General features: G+C 39.8%; 1 pseudogene across 1 annotated transcript; it reads left to right on the top strand.

The window, feature by feature from the left end:
* Nucleotides 1-4,137: 4,137 nt before the first annotated feature.
* On the top strand, nt 4,138-4,550 carry LOC308340204 (large ribosomal subunit protein eL27-like; annotated as a pseudogene). The gene has a single exon. The product of its transcript is annotated as a large ribosomal subunit protein eL27-like (transcript).
* The last annotated feature ends 12,560 nt before the right edge of the window (nt 4,551-17,110 follow it).

The raw sequence follows: 17,110 nt of genomic DNA on the forward strand, positions 1-17,110 counted from the left end.
GATTCATTTTTCTACCAAGTAGCTTCTCATGGGAATTTTATTCTACATAAAAATCCAAGGGAAAAATGACCTATCTATATTTATATACTCAAGACAGTATTTTTTTAAATGGATAAATATTAAAATCCACTTAGTGTCCAGCAACTTAGCCTTTCAAAAGAATATCTAAAAGCCATTTAAAATTATTTATTTATTTATTTATTTGACACAGAGAGAGAGAGCACAAGTAAAGGAAACAGCAAGGAGACGGAGGGAGAATCAGGGAGCCCAACGTGGGGCTCAATCCCAGGACCCAGGATCATGACCTGAACCAAAGGCAGCCACTGAACAACCGAGCCACCCAGGTGCCCCCTAAAAGCCATTTTAAAAAGCTAAGTGTGGGAACAATGTCGCAATATTAAAAAAAAAAAAAAAATGCCTGTGTTGCTGAGGAAGGGGAAAACAACCAATTTAAAATTGTAGCCACAAAAAATATAAATCTACAAACAATAATAAGGAAATGAATAAAAAATTCCAGGGGCGCCTGGGTGGCTCCGTTGTTAAGCATCTGCCTTTGGCTCAGGGCATGACCCCAGGGTTCTGGGTTCGAGCCCTACATCGGGCTCCCTGCTCAGCAGGAAACCTGCTTCTCCCTCCCCTTCTCCCCCTGCTTGTGTTCCCTCTTCTCGCTGTGTCTCTCTGTCAAATAAATAAATAAAATCTTTTTTAAAAAGTTTCAGTAACTGCACTAAGGTTATAGGATCATCGATGATTGTTTTCTTGTCCTTTTCCTTTTTCAGTAATATTATCACATGATTTTTTATAATACGGAATAACAAGCCATCCCCTCACTGGGGGTGGCCAGGTTCTCTAGCTCGTAGAAATGACTCAGTCCAGGACATGGAAGTGAGAGACAGAGAATTGCCCCCGGCTCTAACTATTCCCAGGCACCGTCTCGGTACCACCGTCCCCACGGTTGGGGGAGGCTTGCCAGTAAAGTGCAGACTTTTTTCCTTTGCACCTTCCCTTCCTGTGCTTTGCCCCCAAGCCATCGATTTCCATAATCCTTGCTACCCTAAATGCCAGGTTCACGATTCTTTATTTATAATGCCTCTTGTCTTCATCCTTTCTCCCATACTTTTTCTAAGCCCTGTCTCCTTCCCTCTGAACGATTCCAGCGACCTCTACCCCCCTCTCCACATCTTCCATCATTCCCCAACGTCAGTCTGCTCTGCACACGGCTCTACCACCAGTTCCATCGTTCAAAAACAATTCTGCATGACAACTCTCCCGCTAGAACACACCAAAATGTCCCCATTTACCCGCCACATTAATCTGAACCCCTGCCAAGTCTCTCCGTAGAAGACTAACATTCGGTAAGGCTTATTATCATCATTTTCCAAGCCTGCCCATGGATACTTTTCTCCAGTTAGTCTTGTCTATTTATTGCACTCTACTTCCACTCCTGGTGGTCTCTCTTGCTCTCACTCTCACTCTCTCTCTCTCTCTCTTTCTCTTCATACATACACATGCACACAGACAGACACACACACACATTCACCGTTAATTTTTATTCTGTCCTTTTTACCCTGGGGAATACCCTCTTCCCTCCTCTCGGGTTGCCTTCATCTTATTTTTCCTTCTTACCTTGATGTGACCTTTTTCTGAATTCCTCTATCATCTTTCCATTCAGTTTAACTAGCACTTTCTTATCCATTGTCTTCTTTTTGGAAATTGCAACTTATTTTCCCTTTTTTGTAAATAGCTTCTAGAATCTACTATTAGCCCACAAGTCTAACCGGTGAGTAAATTATATTATTTTAGACAGTAGTGGATTCTGGGAGCTTGGAGTCATCCTATATACAAATTAGAAAGCATAAGGAGAAAAGGGGATTCCTTTTTACTGAAATTTAGGATTCTAAAAACTGAGGTAAATTTCTGAAACTTTTTAAGTTTGTCTTTGTCACTGTTCCAATTGTTTTTTTTATTGTGTTATGTTAGTCACCATAAAATACATCATTACTTTTTGATTCAGTGTTCCAAGATTCATTGTTTATGTACTCAGTTTTTAACATTCCTTCCTCTCATTTTGGAGACCATCTCTTTAGAAACTCAGTGCTTACATGTCTCTTAAGTCCCCCTCCCTCCCACTGACGTTACCCAGTCAGGTCTGCCTTGTAAAAATTCCTAATTCTTCAGGTCTGAGGTGTTACTAGGGAAAATAATCAGGTCCAATGTGCAAAAGAAATTTTTTCTGGAGTTAATATTTTCCTTCTGCTGAAATCTCTATATCAATGAACAGCACCACCCAATTATTCAAGCCAGACATCTAGGAATTATCTTTATCTTCTATTTTCCTCATCTCCCTTATTCAATTGCTCAAGATCTACAGAAATTAACCAATCTCTCTTCTATATCTCAGAAGTATATATATATATAGAGAGAGAGAGAGAGAGAAAGGAAAGAGAGAGAGAGAGAGAGATACTGAGAATACATATCTATACTCAAATATCAACAAAGCAACATAAAAGAGGAGTCTGCAGAAAAATCAATTTAGTGCTAAAATAACATGATTATAGAACTAAAAAAAATTAAAAACAGAAAGAGAAGTGTGTGTGAAAATATCATTTCCAACATTAAGGAAAATCCTAAAAAAGTAATCATTAATGAAAAGAATAAAATAAATAGTTCAAAGCAATTAGAGAAAAGAACGTAAATACTGATGATGAAGACATTCTGACATGAGGCTAACTGGAATTTCTGAAATAGAAAACTCAACTGTTGAATTCTCTGGGAAAAACCTGCATAATCATTCCCATCTGAAAAATTGAGAAATAAAGTTAAGTCAGTGATAAAGAATCAAAATATCACCACCATCCATTATAAAAGCTAAGTATGTAGCTTAGCTGATCAGCCAAATAGACCTGCTCTCTGAATCACGGTATTTGACATGCTTACCTTATCCACTAGGCAATGCTGAATCAGAACAGACCATTTCTCCTAAGAGGTAGGAGGATCATGGGCAAACACCGGTGAATGGCTGCTCCCCAATGGGTGCCCACTCTTAGGAGGAAGAGAGACAGAACTGACGTGAGCATCCCCAATTTATTTTCCAAAATTATCAACAAGAAGCCATTCTATCTGAGGATAGAGCTCGTAAAGAGATGGACAGAGGCTTACGCTAATGGAACACACATTATAAGAGGGCCAGCGTTCGCTCTCCGTAAAAGGGCTCTTAAAATGTCTGGCTAATGGGATTTTAGAATTGCTCCACAGTGTGTCTTCCAATGGTCATCTTTCTCAGCGGGGAAGTTTGCTGCAGTTACTCTACCCAATGCCATCATTGTATGTTGGATATACAAAGGAGAGAAAACTTACCACATTAGCCCTAAAGTCTCTGGACCAAAAAGCACCATTTCTAGACCTGCTACAGCACATCCCTTGATACCCTCAACACCGTATTTGGTGTCATTGCTCTATGGGACTTTTTGTTGTTTTTTTTCCCCCTCGGGGTGGGAGCAAGTATATTTTGCACATAAAAGAGTCTGAAATCAAATATTTTGTTGCACAGAAAGACTGTAGAAGATGGGGCACCTGGGTGGCTCAGTGGGTTAAGGCCTCTGCCTTCGGCTCAGGTCATGATCCCAGGGTCCTGGGATTGAGCCCCGCATCGGGCTTTCTGCTCAGCGGGGAGCCTGCTTCCTCCTCTCAATCTCTCTCTGCCTGCCTCTCTGCCTACTTGTGATCTCTGTCTGTCAAATAAATAAATAAATAATCTTTAAAAAAAAAAAAAAAAAAAGAAAGACTGTAGAAGATATTAGGGTATGCTCTGCTTCTTTCTCCTTCCAGGCAAACAGATGGATTTTATTTCCCTCTCCTGTGTGACTTGCTTAGACCAGTAAAATGTAAATGGAAGTGCCACATGTTTCTTCCACGCAGTAGCATTAAGAGCCAGGATACAAGTCACCACATTCCTCCTCTCATTTTTTTGCCTTGGTGATTATGGAAGCCTGTGTTGAGAGGAAGCATCCATTAGCCTGTGTCCCTGAAAGACTGCAAAGAGCAGACGCCCTCCAAACGATGTAGGACATGTGGCAAGTGAAAACTATCAACTTACGTTGTGGTTTTCTGCTGTAGGCTCGAGTGGCTGGTGTCAAGATGGGCAAGTTCAAAAAACCCAGGAGGGTGGTGCTGGTCCTGGCAGGATGTTACTCCAGGCAAGAAGTGGTCATCGTGAAGAACATTGATGCTGGCACTTAAGACCCTCCCTACTGCCACACTCTGGTGGCCGAAATTGACCACAATCCCTGCAAAGTGATAGCTGCCATGAGCAAGAAGAAAATTGTCAACAGGTCAAAGATCAAGTCTTTTGTGAATGTTTATAACTATAATCACTTCATGCCCACACGGTACTTGGCAGATATCCCTTTGGACAGAACTGTCGTCAACAAGGATATCTTCAGAGACCCTGCTCTTAAAGGCAAGGCCTGAAGAGAGGCCAAGGTCCTTATTTGAGGAGAGGTATAGGACCCGGCAAGAACAAATGGTTCTTCCAGAAACTGTGGTCTTAGACCTAGTTTGTTTCAGTCATTAAAAATATCCCAAAAATAACAAATAAACTAAAAATAAGGTTCTGTTGCATTGTGCTCAAAGCCGCTGAGATCTAGGGGTTGTTTGCTGCTACGGCATTGTCTAGTACACCGTGAGGTGTATGCTGCTTTCTTGCAAAGATCAGAATATGCAACAGAGGCAGCTCTAGTCACCTGGTCTTATTCAAGGGACCCTCTCTTTTTCCTTTCAAGTGCACTAAAAATCTCTTTTTTATTCACCTCACTGTTGAACTTAATATGGATTTTACCTGGTAAGACAGCATCCAAAAATTCTTATGACTCGGCGTTTACAAAGGTATACCTCAATAGATATTGTCTCTTGATGTAGAATGGCTTAGGCATTTTTTTTTTAAAAGCCTCCTAGGGGCGCCTGGGTGGCTCAGTCATTAAGTGTCTACCTTCAGCTCTGGTCATGATCCCAAGGTCCTGGGAGAGAGCCTCACATCCCTGGTGAGCAGGGAGTCTGCTTCTCTCTCTCCTACTCCCCTTGTTCATGATCCCTCTCTCGCTGTGTCTCTGTCAAATAAATAAAATCTTTAAAAAATAAAATAAAATAAAAAGCCTCTTAATTAAGTTCCCATCTTGTCTCCACATTTAACTGGAAAAATCATCCCTAACACACTCCTAATCTAAAGCAGCTCTTGATATTTCTTAAGACTGAACCCAGCAAAAGGCACTATCCATGAGATGTTCCAGATTCTGCAAGGCATTTCTTTCTTCAATATCTTTTTCTCAATTATGTGGTGTCTTTTTCCCCCCCTCTACTCCTGTCAGGCAAATTCAGCTGAATTTGTGTCAGTCTATCTGGTATTGACTACTTGAGCCTAAGAGTAAGAGTATAAAACCAAAATCTCAGCTCCCTTGCAGTTCAAGTGAAGAAAATGCAGCGTAGAGAGATGGCCAGAAATGCTTAAAAGTCCTCTAAAGAATCTCTTTTCTCTATTTTTGGAACTTTGATTCTAGAATCAGTTAGTTATTGCTGTTTAACCAATCATCTTAAAACTTCAAGCCTTGAACTTTCTTGCACCATACACAAAAATAAACTCAAAATGTGAGCCCTGAAACCATAAAAATCCTAAAAGAGAACATAAGCAGTAATTCCTTGACAATACTGTAGCAACATTTTTCTAGATATGTCTCCTGTGGCAGGGGAAACAAGAACAAAAAACAACAGCAATAATCAACTACTGGGACATCAAAATAAAAAGCTTCTGCACAATAACAATCAACAAAACAAAAAGATGACCTATTGAATGGGAGAAGATGTTTGCAAAGGATATACCTGATAAGGGGTTTGTGTCCAAAATATGTAAAGAACTTACACAACTCAACACCAAAAAAAACAAAACAAACAAACAAACAAAAAACCTCCAAATAATTGAATTAAAAAATGGGCAGAAGACATGAATAGACGTTTCTCCAAAGAAGACATCCAGTTGGCCAACAGACACATGAAAAGATGCTCAACATTACTCATCATCAGAGATATAAATGCAAATCAAACCACTATGAGATATCACCTCATACCTGTCAGAAGGGCTAAAATCGAAAACACAATGAACAAGTGTTGGTGAGGATGTGGAGTTAAAGGAACCCTCACGCACTGTTGGTGGGAATGCAAACTGGTGCAGTCACTGTGGAAAATAGTATGGAGTTTCCTCAAATAATTGAAAATACAATTGCCATATGATCCAGTAATTTCACTACCAGGTATTTACCCAATGGAAACAAAAACAATAATCTGAAAAGATAAATATATATAAATATGTATGTGTGCATATATATATATTTATATATATATTTATATATATAAATATTTATATATATATATTTATATATATAAACATACGGCACACACATACACACACATACGGCAGCATTATTTACAATAGCCAAAACTTGGAAGCAACCCAATTGTCCATCAATAGATGAATGGATAAAGATGTGGTATATATGTATATGCAGTGGAATATTAGCCATAAAAATGAACAAAATCTTGTCATTTACAATGACATGGATGGACCCAGACAGTATAAGGCTGTGAAGTTAAGTCCGTCAGGGACAGACAAATACCATATGATTTCACTCATGTGTAGAATTTAAGAAACAAAACAGATGGACAAAGAGAAAAAGAGACAAAACAAAAAAACAGACTCTTAACTATAGAGAGCAAATTGATGGTTGCCAGAGCAGGGGGTGGCATAAGGGTGGCATAAGAGATGAATGAAATCAGTAAAGGGGATTAAGAGCACACCTATTAAGATGAGCATTGAGTAATGTACAGAATTTTTGAATCACTATATTGTACTCCTGAAACTAATATAACACTGTACAGTAATTATACTAGAATTTTTTTAAAAAAATTATTTTTTAAAAAATTTTTGAGGCTTACAACATCAACTATTTATTATTTCTTATAGATATAAATATCAGCTTGATGTTTTGTTGACCTGGGCTAGGTTTAGCTGTTCTCATTTGGGTTTTTCCATATGTTTGTGGTCATCTAAAGGAGTAGGTCAGAGACTCATGACTCATTTTTGTTTCATGTGGTCTCATCGTTCAGCAAACTCTACAGGCTTGTTTTCATAGCAATGGCAGGATTCCAGGTGAAGAGTAGAATACCCAAGTACTTTCTCAAACCTCTGCTTATAATATGTCTGCTTCTATTCTATTGGCCAAAGAATATCATATGGGCAAGCCCAGAATTAGTATGGGAGAGCACTATCAAAGGGCATGGCTACAGAGGACTTCAGAGATAGGGACCATTAGTGCACTTCATGTATTAATTGATTATTACTAATTATTACTAATCATTCATCGCAATGTATTAATCAGTGCAATCAATGTATCAGAAAATGTACCTACGAAAATTTAAGTTTGCATAACAAGCTGTGTCAGTTTATACTTTAAAACCTTTGTCCTGGAAGGGCAGGGGACAAAATAGGTGAAGGGGATTAAGAAGTACAAACTTCCAGTTGTAAAATAAACAAGTCATGGAGATGGAAAGTACAGCTTAGGGAATCTAGTCAATATTACAATAACATTGTTTGGTGACAGATGGTGACGACACCTATAGTGATGAGCATTAAGTGACATACAGAATTGTCCAATCACTATGTTGTACACACAAAACTAATATACCATTGTATGTCAACTATACTCAATAATGAACATTTTAAAGATTTTCATTTATTTGAGAGAGAAAGAGCACGTGTGCATGCAGATGGGAGGAGGGAGAGAAGGAGAGAGAGAATCCCAAGCAGATGCCCCACTGAGCACAGAGCCCAACGTGGGGCTTGATCCCACAACCCATGAGATCATGGGACCTGAGCAGAAATTACAAGTCAGACACTTAACCAACTGAACCACCCAAGCGCCCCCATAATAAAAATTTTAAAAATAAAAACAAAAAACAAAAAACCTTTCCTAAAACCTGCTTATAGATGTGGTTCTGGCCACCTACATGGTTGTAATTTGATGATGACAGTTCATAGCCTACCCACTAGGATCTGTGCACCTTTGGCCCTATTTGACTCTCTGTGTTCCTGCCAAGAAATCCCAGCTCCCACAAACTCTTTTTAATGGCTTCACAGTCGTCTATACACTTGGCACCTAAGAGGTCTATACACTCTTGATAAGGAAGGGAACAATCCATGGGCAGGGTTTTGTTATTTGTTGTTGGTGGTTTTTTTTAATCCTGAAATGTTCCCTGAATTCATAGTAACTGTCATCCTGTGCCTCAAGCCCCCATACACTACAGTTATAGGCTTCCATGAACTGAGTGTTTGTGTGTCCCCCCGAAAATTCAGATATTGAAGTCCTAACCTACAATGTGATGGTATTAGGAAGTTGGGTCTTGGGGAGGTGATTGGGTTTAGATGAGTTCATGAGGGTGGAGTGTTCATGATGGGATTAGTGCCCTTATAAGAAAAGGAAGACACCAGGGCTTCCTCTCTCTGCCAGTGGGAAGGCAGCCATCTGCAAGCCAGAACAGGGCCCTCACCAAGAACTAAATCTGCCAACACCTTGTCCTTGGACGTCCCACCCACCAGAACTGTGAAAAATAAATGTCTGTTGTTTAACCCCTCTAGTCTGTGGTATTTTGTTGTAATAGCTCAAGCTTATTAAGACACAGACCACAGTCAAATACCATGTACCTAAAAACAGTAGCATTAGAAAGATAGGATAATATAAACTATGAAGTGTCAAGGTCAAAACAATCTAAACACACATTAAAATCAAATGTCCAGGGGTGTGTGGCTGACTCAGTTGGTGAAGCATGCAACTCTTGATTTTGGGGTTGTGAGTTTGAGCCCCACGTTGAGTGCAGCGTTTACTTAAAAATAAAACCTTAAAAAAAAAAAAAAAAAGTTGGAACACCTGCATGGCTCAGTTGAGCATCTGACTAGTGATTTCGGCTCAGGTCTTGATCTCATGGGTCATGGGACTGAGCCTTTATCAGGCTCCCCACTCAGAGGGGAGTCTGCTTAAGATTCTCTCCCTCTGCCCCTGTTCCTACGTGCACTTTCTCACTCTCTCTGTCTCTCTCTCAAAAGCGAATAAATAAATCTTAAAAAAAAAAAAAAAAGCAAATGTTCAAAGCCATACCTAAAGCTTCTTCCTGTGTAATTTTCACCTCCAAATTCTATTGCTTGTCATGTCATGCAATATTTCTGACCTATACACTAAATTCTAAGGCTTTCAAAGGGCTCATAAACAGCACCCCTCTTTCTTGCTGAGATTATTTAGAAATTGAAAAAGAAGACATTTCGGCTTCTGGACAACGAAAGTAGTCACCTTTATGGTTGATAAAGGCCAAGCCAGAAGACACAATTTAGAGTGACAGCCAAATGCACCTGCTAACTGAAAACTAAAATTAGTCAGCCTTCTTTATTCAGGCATAGGCCATACTGATGAGAGTTGCAGTCTTCCTGATTGGGGGCGTGGGGGGGGGGGTGTGTGTTCCTGATCCAGTAAGAATTAGTGCACAGAAAGTTATAGTTACCTGCTTCCTGGTTCTTGCTTCCTCGGGTTTATATTCTCCACAAGAACAAGAGTAGAAATCAAGCCAAGCAGATTTAAGTTATTCATGGAAAACACAGAGCTCAGATGCATTATTGATTGCTCTCTGGGAGAGATTTAGTAAAGGAGTGAAAGGACACAAACCAGGCGACCTCCGCATTGAAGGATCTAACTCCCTAAAATCAACAAATAGAATATGAAAAACATTCAAAGGCATAATAGGAAAAAATTTCCTGCATTGAAAGAAAAAAAGAAAATACGCACATTAAAGTGGAAAACTGAATTCCACTTCTACTCATGAAGAAACTCAGTGAAGGATATGTATGTAGCCTTTTCAACAAATGGTACTGGAACAATTGGACACAAATTGTTAAAAAATGAAATTTGATGTAAATTTCACAACTTATATAAAAATTTACTGCAAGGGGTGCCTGGGTGGCTCAGTGGGTTAAAGTCTCTGCCTTCTGCTCAGGTCATGATCCGAGAGTCCTGGGATTGAGCCCCGCATCGGGCTCTCTGCTCAGAGGGAAGCCTGCTTTCTCCTCTCTCTCTCCCTGCCTCTCTGCCTACTTGTGATCTCTGTCTGCCAAATAAATAAATAAAATCTTTAAAAAAAAAATTTACTCCAAATAAATCACAAACTTAGATGGAGCAGTGGTTATTGAAGAATTTTAATGGCAAAAAAAAAAAAAAAAAAAGTCCTTAACTAGTAACTGGTTTGAAAGTATCTTTTCCTGCCAGATGCATCAATGTTGTCTGGCATTGGTCCTTATTTATTCATTCATTCATTTGTTCGTTGGATCATGTATGTCACTCTTCTTGAAGGAGCTCGATACAAGGGAAAAAGAAGTATATGTTCTTCTCCAGTCATTATAACTGCTGATCTGTAGCATGTTAATCTGCGGGAAGAGGTAACAAAGAGCCTCACTTGGGGTCCTCCACTGCCTGGCACCTTGCATGTGCACCAGCACTATGCATTGGCCGGATTTACGACTAGCTCCCCAGATACCTCATGTCCTCTTCTATACTGAGCTACAAGGGACAGGACTTCCTTGGATCTTTCGGGTTCTCGGTAATTCTGCTCTCACTTTAGTAATTTTTCTCAGAAGCAGCACAGAGAGAGAAAAAGGAACAAAAGGCAACAGCAGTAATATTTTCATAACCATAAAAGGCTATCTGGTTGCAGGTCTTCTGACTCTTTGCCTGCTTTCTATTGCCAAACAGCACATTTATTAAAACATACCAAAAGCCAAATAGGCTGATTGCTGGCAGCGAAGTTCATTTAAAGAACTGAAGTAGGAAGAATATAGAACTGGAGAGCTATGAGAACTACTTTCTGCAGAAAACTAAACAGCCAGGATAGCACTGGAGCTTTGGTAACTGCACAAAATTGGTGCAAACGTTCCAATGCATCTGACGCACATTCTCTTTGAATGTGGTCCTATCAGAAGCAATACTATCAATGATGTACTAATATCAAAAATCAATATGAGATATTAGCAATGACATCCTGATAATTAGATTTAGAAATTATCAAAACTGCATATTCTATTACCTATAAGTTACTGCATATTCTATTGCCTGTAAGTTACTGTTATTTGAGCTCTTAAACTTTGTTTTAGTAAAAAAAAAAAAAAAAAGAAAGAAAGGAAAGAAGGAAGGAAGGGGAAAAGAGAAAGAAAGAAAGGGAGGGAGGGGAGAGAAAGGGAAGGAAGGAAGGAAGGAAGAATGAAGAAAGGAAGAAATGTCCATGTATATGTTCTTTGTTTTCTAAATCACCTCTTAACGAGCTTGATTTGACTCTTTCATAAAAAGAAATCTTAGATCTTTCTGCCCAGCTTTCAAGAGAGGATCCCAGTAGCAGAACCAAAGTGAGTTGGTGACTTCCCAGTTAGGAGGGCTTTGTGTCCTGTCCCTTGTTAAGGACTATGGACATCTGCTCATTCTCAGGTGCAGTCAGTGTTGTTTCAAGCCCAATCTCACTGCTAGCTCATCCTATAGAAAAATGTAGGCACTGTCAGCAAGTGGACTTTAGATTTGCAAGAAGCTTTACAGTTTACTGTTTTTAACTGTTTAAAAAATTCTAGCAACTTGTGCATCTCCTCTGACACAAATCTTTTCTCCCTTGATCTAATCATATTTGTGACGATGTTTGTGACAATCTTCTAATTAGAACAGGAAGAAAACTGGATTACTTTGGATTTTACACAGACTTCATTACATTATAGATGAGAAGTAGATATTTTTACCCCTTTTTCAGAGGCATAGGAAAGACCCACTAAGGCGCTCAGGCCCTCCTCTCTAGTAAGTGGAAGAACGGAAACTTGGAGTTAGGTTTCCTAAACAAGCCCGCCGAGCTTTAACCTCTGTTCAAAATGTAATAACAACCCCTCATATAGTTATAGGAGGCTATGTGCAATTACCTAAAGCATTTCACATGCACCATCTCTATCTAATCCTAGAAGTACATACGCTATAAAGCAAGCAGAACAAAGTATTGCACCTCCATTTTACAGATGTAAAAACCAAGGCCAGGGGAAAGGGGGTAGACAGGGGCCAGGTGAAATGGAGGAGCCCAGCTTTGGGACTCTTCACTCACACTATTCCAGTTCCACTCTGCCACTCGTACTTCGCTTCTCATGCGACCTCTTTCTCAGTCTATCTAATTAAATTTGTCATACGCAGTTCTGCCTCCATACATGAAGAAAGCTGGACTACTTGGATTTTAAGAGGAATGGGGGATGTTTTTATGGGCTGAAAGCTTCTGTTGAAGAGTTCTCCTCAGCAGGACTTGGAATGATAAATGAAAAGGATGACGACGAGGAGGGGGAAGAGAAAACAATCAGCGATTATTTACCACAGTGTCTAGAATTGTCCTTAGCGTCAAAATCCCAAAGCTCTGTGCCCGGTCTGTTTAAAATGTCATTAGCGTGGGGCACTTGGCTGGCTCAATTCCTAGAGCATGGGACTCTTGATCTGGGGGGCTTTAGCTCAAGCCTCTCGTTGGGCCTAGAGTTTACTCAAAAAAGTTTTTTTTTTCATCAAAAAAAAAATAAATAAAATGCATTAAAATACTGTTAGTGTGGGTTTAAAAAAATTTTGATTGCATCGTGAGCAGTATGGATCAATACTTGAAAAGTGTCTTTAAATAATCTTGTGAAGTTTTTATTTAAAGAATTAATTCTTTAAAAAATTGTAACAAAAAATTTTGTAGGCACAGAGAAATTCCAACAACAAATGGTTCGTGTAAGCTAGAATCATTTGATGTATACCCTTAGGTCTTTTTGACATGGAGAAGGTGAAATCATGGTTATTTGAAAATAGAACTGTTAAAGATTGTGTCAAGACAGTTTCTTTCCTCCACTTGATTTTTTACCGTAACAACAACAACAAAAAAGAATTGTGTACTCCGGCCCCATGTGGTATCACATGGAAATCTAAATGTCTTTAAAATTTTCTTGACTCAGTCCAAAGAGTGCAGAGAGCTGGACTTCACTGAATAAGAATACACAACTGTGACTCAGCAGGTTTAAAAACTTGTCTCCAAACACTGATATCAGTGAATATGAGGACCTTTGTAGAAAGATGAGAGAATTATGTTTCCCTCTTTTTGCAAGAAGGCAAGCTTTATTCTTGCTAAAATAAATTCCTATTTAATAAAGGTGAAATCGCCAATAAATATTTTTTAAGGAAAAAAAAATCTAGCTATGTCAAAGTTCTCAGAGTTCCACATTGTGCAATAAAGCCACTGGCTTTGAATCAGTGCCATGACTCTAGCACCTTGTGCCAGAGACTACATTTACTCAGGGTCATTTGGGCAAAAGTAATGAAAAATATTAAAGCAATATTTATGTAGCAGATACGCAATATCAATCATGTTATGTACATTGGTGATAAGATTAAGGATTGGGTTGTTTGGGAGAAAAGTGACATTTTCCCTTAAGTAGTGGAAAATTACCAGTTGATAGTGTGTTGGAGTTCTGTATTTAACTTTATTCCTTTATTCTTTCTTCATGCAGCTCCACTATAAATAATTATGATAGCAAAAAAAAAAAAAAATTAAAAATTTAAAAGGGTCATCAGAAATGTTTTTTAGAAGTGATCTGGAAGTCAAAGTAACATGGTGATAAACTATAAATTATACATTATCCAGTCTGTCATTTCTACGATGAGATAAATGGGCAAAGTGTCAGAAAAATAACTATGCTTAGAAAATGCTGCCTAATTGTCTTCTAATGGCAGACCGCTGTCCAGATCATACATTTCCAGGCCTTACTCAGTTAAAAAATTCTAGAGACCTGGGATTGCAGCAAACACCCTGCTTAGCAATGTATCACAAGCTTCAAAGCCACCAATAGGTTCAAATTGAGAGTCGTTTTGTGGGCTTGAATGTGGTTTTCTCTGAAATCCACTAAGCTGTAGTTATTCCTCAAACCCCTGCTCTGCTGGGTCCATCCTAGCAATGGTTTTTCTCTATTGGTTTATTCAGTAAACTTTTAGTGAGGTCCTTAATTCCCTACCCAACTTTTATATCTCCTGCCCAAAACAGTAGCTCTTGGTACTGTATTTTTTATTTCCAAACTGAATGCTATTTCCCTAAAATATAGGGTTCTCAAAATAATTATGAACCCCAAGTACCCACAAAAGCCTAAGTAATCCATGGTATACCAAAAAATTGTATTTCAGTGCTTCCAACTACTTCGTTTTTCACGTTCTTTCCTTTGGAGAAATGTATTGAATTCTCACTAGTAAAGCCAAGGGAGAATATCTCCTCTTCAAAGTCACAGAAACATTTACCTATCCTTTAAGAGACAGATGTGAAACCAAACTTACTGCCTACATTGTTGTCCCAGGCCCTTTACAAAAGTTATTTAATCCCCATGTAAATAGTACACAGGTTTTACAAATGGGGAAACTGAGGCCCAGAGAGCCCAGAGTGAAAAAAGGAGTAAGTGATCCAATCAAGATTCACACCATTGACCGTCGAATTTCATAATTCATGCACCTTCCAAGAACACCACCCTGCCTTTCAAAAGAAGAGGCTGGAGCCAAAGTCAACTACTGCCTGGGTGTTCTAAAAGAGGAACAAAGGGAAAGTATTCCTGTTATGGGCTGAATTGTGTCCCCCACAAATTCATATAGTGAAGCTCTAAACCCCAGTGCTTGAGAATGTGACCAAATTCGGGAAGAAGGCTTTTAAAGAGGTAATTAAATTAAAGTCAGACCATCAGGGTTGGCCCTAATCCAATATGATGGGTATCCTTTTAAGAAGAGGAGATTAGGACACACAGAGAGCCCCAGAAATGCACATGCACATGCTCAGAAGAAAGATTGCATGAGGACAGAGCGAGAAGGCAATCATCTGCAAGCCAAGGAGAGAGGCCTCAGAGGTAACCAAACTTGCCAACACCTTGATCTTGACTTTCAGCTTCCAGAACTGTAAGAAATAAATGGCTGTTGTTTAACCTCCCTGTCTGTCATATTTTGCTATGGCAGCCCAGCAAAATAAGTCAATCTGCATAGTAAGCAGTGCTGGGTCTCCTAGCCACTCAAGTGGGATGAGTTATTTTGAGGCCATTGTTGAATGATGCAATTCATTTATTTTTCTAGACTTGAGGTTCAATTTCCATGGAACTTCCTAGAGGAACCAAATCAGTCCTATTCCTATTAGATCTTCAGGTATTTTCTTTTCTTTTAAGATGTTATATATTGAGTGAGAAAGGGAGAAAGAGAGAGAATGAGTGAGGATGAGTCGGGGGAGAGATAGGGGGAGAAACAGGCTCTCCACTGAGCAGGGAGCCCAATGTGGGGCTCTATCCCAGACCCTGGGATCATGACCTGAGCCAAAGGCAGATACTTAACTGACTGAGCCACCCAGGCACCCCCAAATATTTTCTTTAGGCACAGAAGACCACATCAATGAATGGGACTGGAGATGGAGATCTAGAATGAATGTGACAAAGATGTCTACAACATACCCGATGTGAGTTGCTCATCTTCCTATTCTGTGGAAGAACTCAACGTTACACTCCAAGGTGGAGGTGAGGTGGGGGGAGATTTAGCTCTACCAAAACACTTGAACAATAGGATTTGATAAACTTCAGGTTTGGTGAATATGTAGAGGAACTGGAAGAGTAGCCACCCTCAAAGGGCATGGAAAGCCCATGGACTTTCCCCCATCCACACCTTGCCCTGTGCATCTCTTCCATACAGTTGTTTCTGAGTTGTATCATTTGCTACGAAATCAGTAAATGTGAGTAAATACCAGGTACTATGAGCCATTCTAACAAATTATCAAAGGCGGTAGCAAATGCCATTTGGACAGAAGAGCAGGTAGCAATTTAGACTTGCAATTGGCATCTGAAGTGAGGACAGTCTTGTGGGACTGAGCCCATGACCTGTGGGACCTGAGGCTATCGCCTGGTCATCTGAGAATTGAGTTAAATTTATAGGACACCCAGCCAGTGTCCACTGAGAATCGGAGAATTGCTTGGTGTGGGAAAAATTCACACAGCTGTTATTGGAAGTATTGAGAATAGAGGAGAAAAACAAAGTTTCCTTTTACAGTACTCTAAAAAGTTCCTAGACTTTGGGTTGGCCTCAGAACATCATTGGCCTCCCACTGCCTGCTAGAAAGGGAATGACCTACAGCTGGGCAAGCTTCCTGGCATTCTTCCAGGATACACTCGCACTGTCCAGGAACAGGAGAAAGCACCAGGAGTCTTGCTACAGGGAGCACTTGCCACAGTGTAGAGCCTCATCACATCGAGCCTCAGAAGCTCACAGTCCTCTGCTTCCTCTGTGAACTTTAACAGTTAAGATACAGGATGAAATATTTAATCAGTACTAAAGACACATTACCTTCTTCTATATCCTATGCCTTGATACGTATGCCTGGTGACTTTGAATTAGCGCATCAGCTTTTGATTTACCCTAATGTACACAGAGGTTGACCTGGAAAACTATTTTTCCCCTCATCTATCCATTCCAGTCCTCTGGGGTGGTAAGAGAATGATGCCAGAATTGTTACTGCATTTTGAAAATTTGTTTCCAAGAGATGGCATGGACAACTCATTTTTTAGATATTGAAGAAAGTATAAGCTCCTCTGGAGCTTCCTGGGTGAACTCTGAAACCGGTTCCTGAATGCAGAGGGCAGGGAGAGACCCAAGAAAGGGACAGGCCTCTCAGGTTGGTAGGTGGCAGTTTTAATAAGCAAAGGGAACTTCCATCCAAAGCGTGTCTTGGTGAGCAGCAAGATAAGGTGATTCCTGCACCTGCCCACCAAATTTCCCAAAGCTTGTACAGAGACCTTAACTAGGTCACGTATACTGTGCAGGTGTTCTCCACAGCAAATCATTATCTCAAGGTCATGTCCTTGGAGCAGCCTTTGGGAGCAGGAAAGGCAAGCAGAACATATATTCCAAGGACGGGGTGTGGGGGGAAGTTTCTGAGAGCTCAGGTCCCACTCTTGGATCAACCAGTGGCCATGTCTTTTAGA

The sequence above is a fragment of the Martes martes genome (assembly GCF_963455335.1).
Source record: "Martes martes genome assembly, chromosome: 3".
NCBI lineage: Eukaryota > Metazoa > Chordata > Mammalia > Carnivora > Mustelidae > Martes > Martes martes.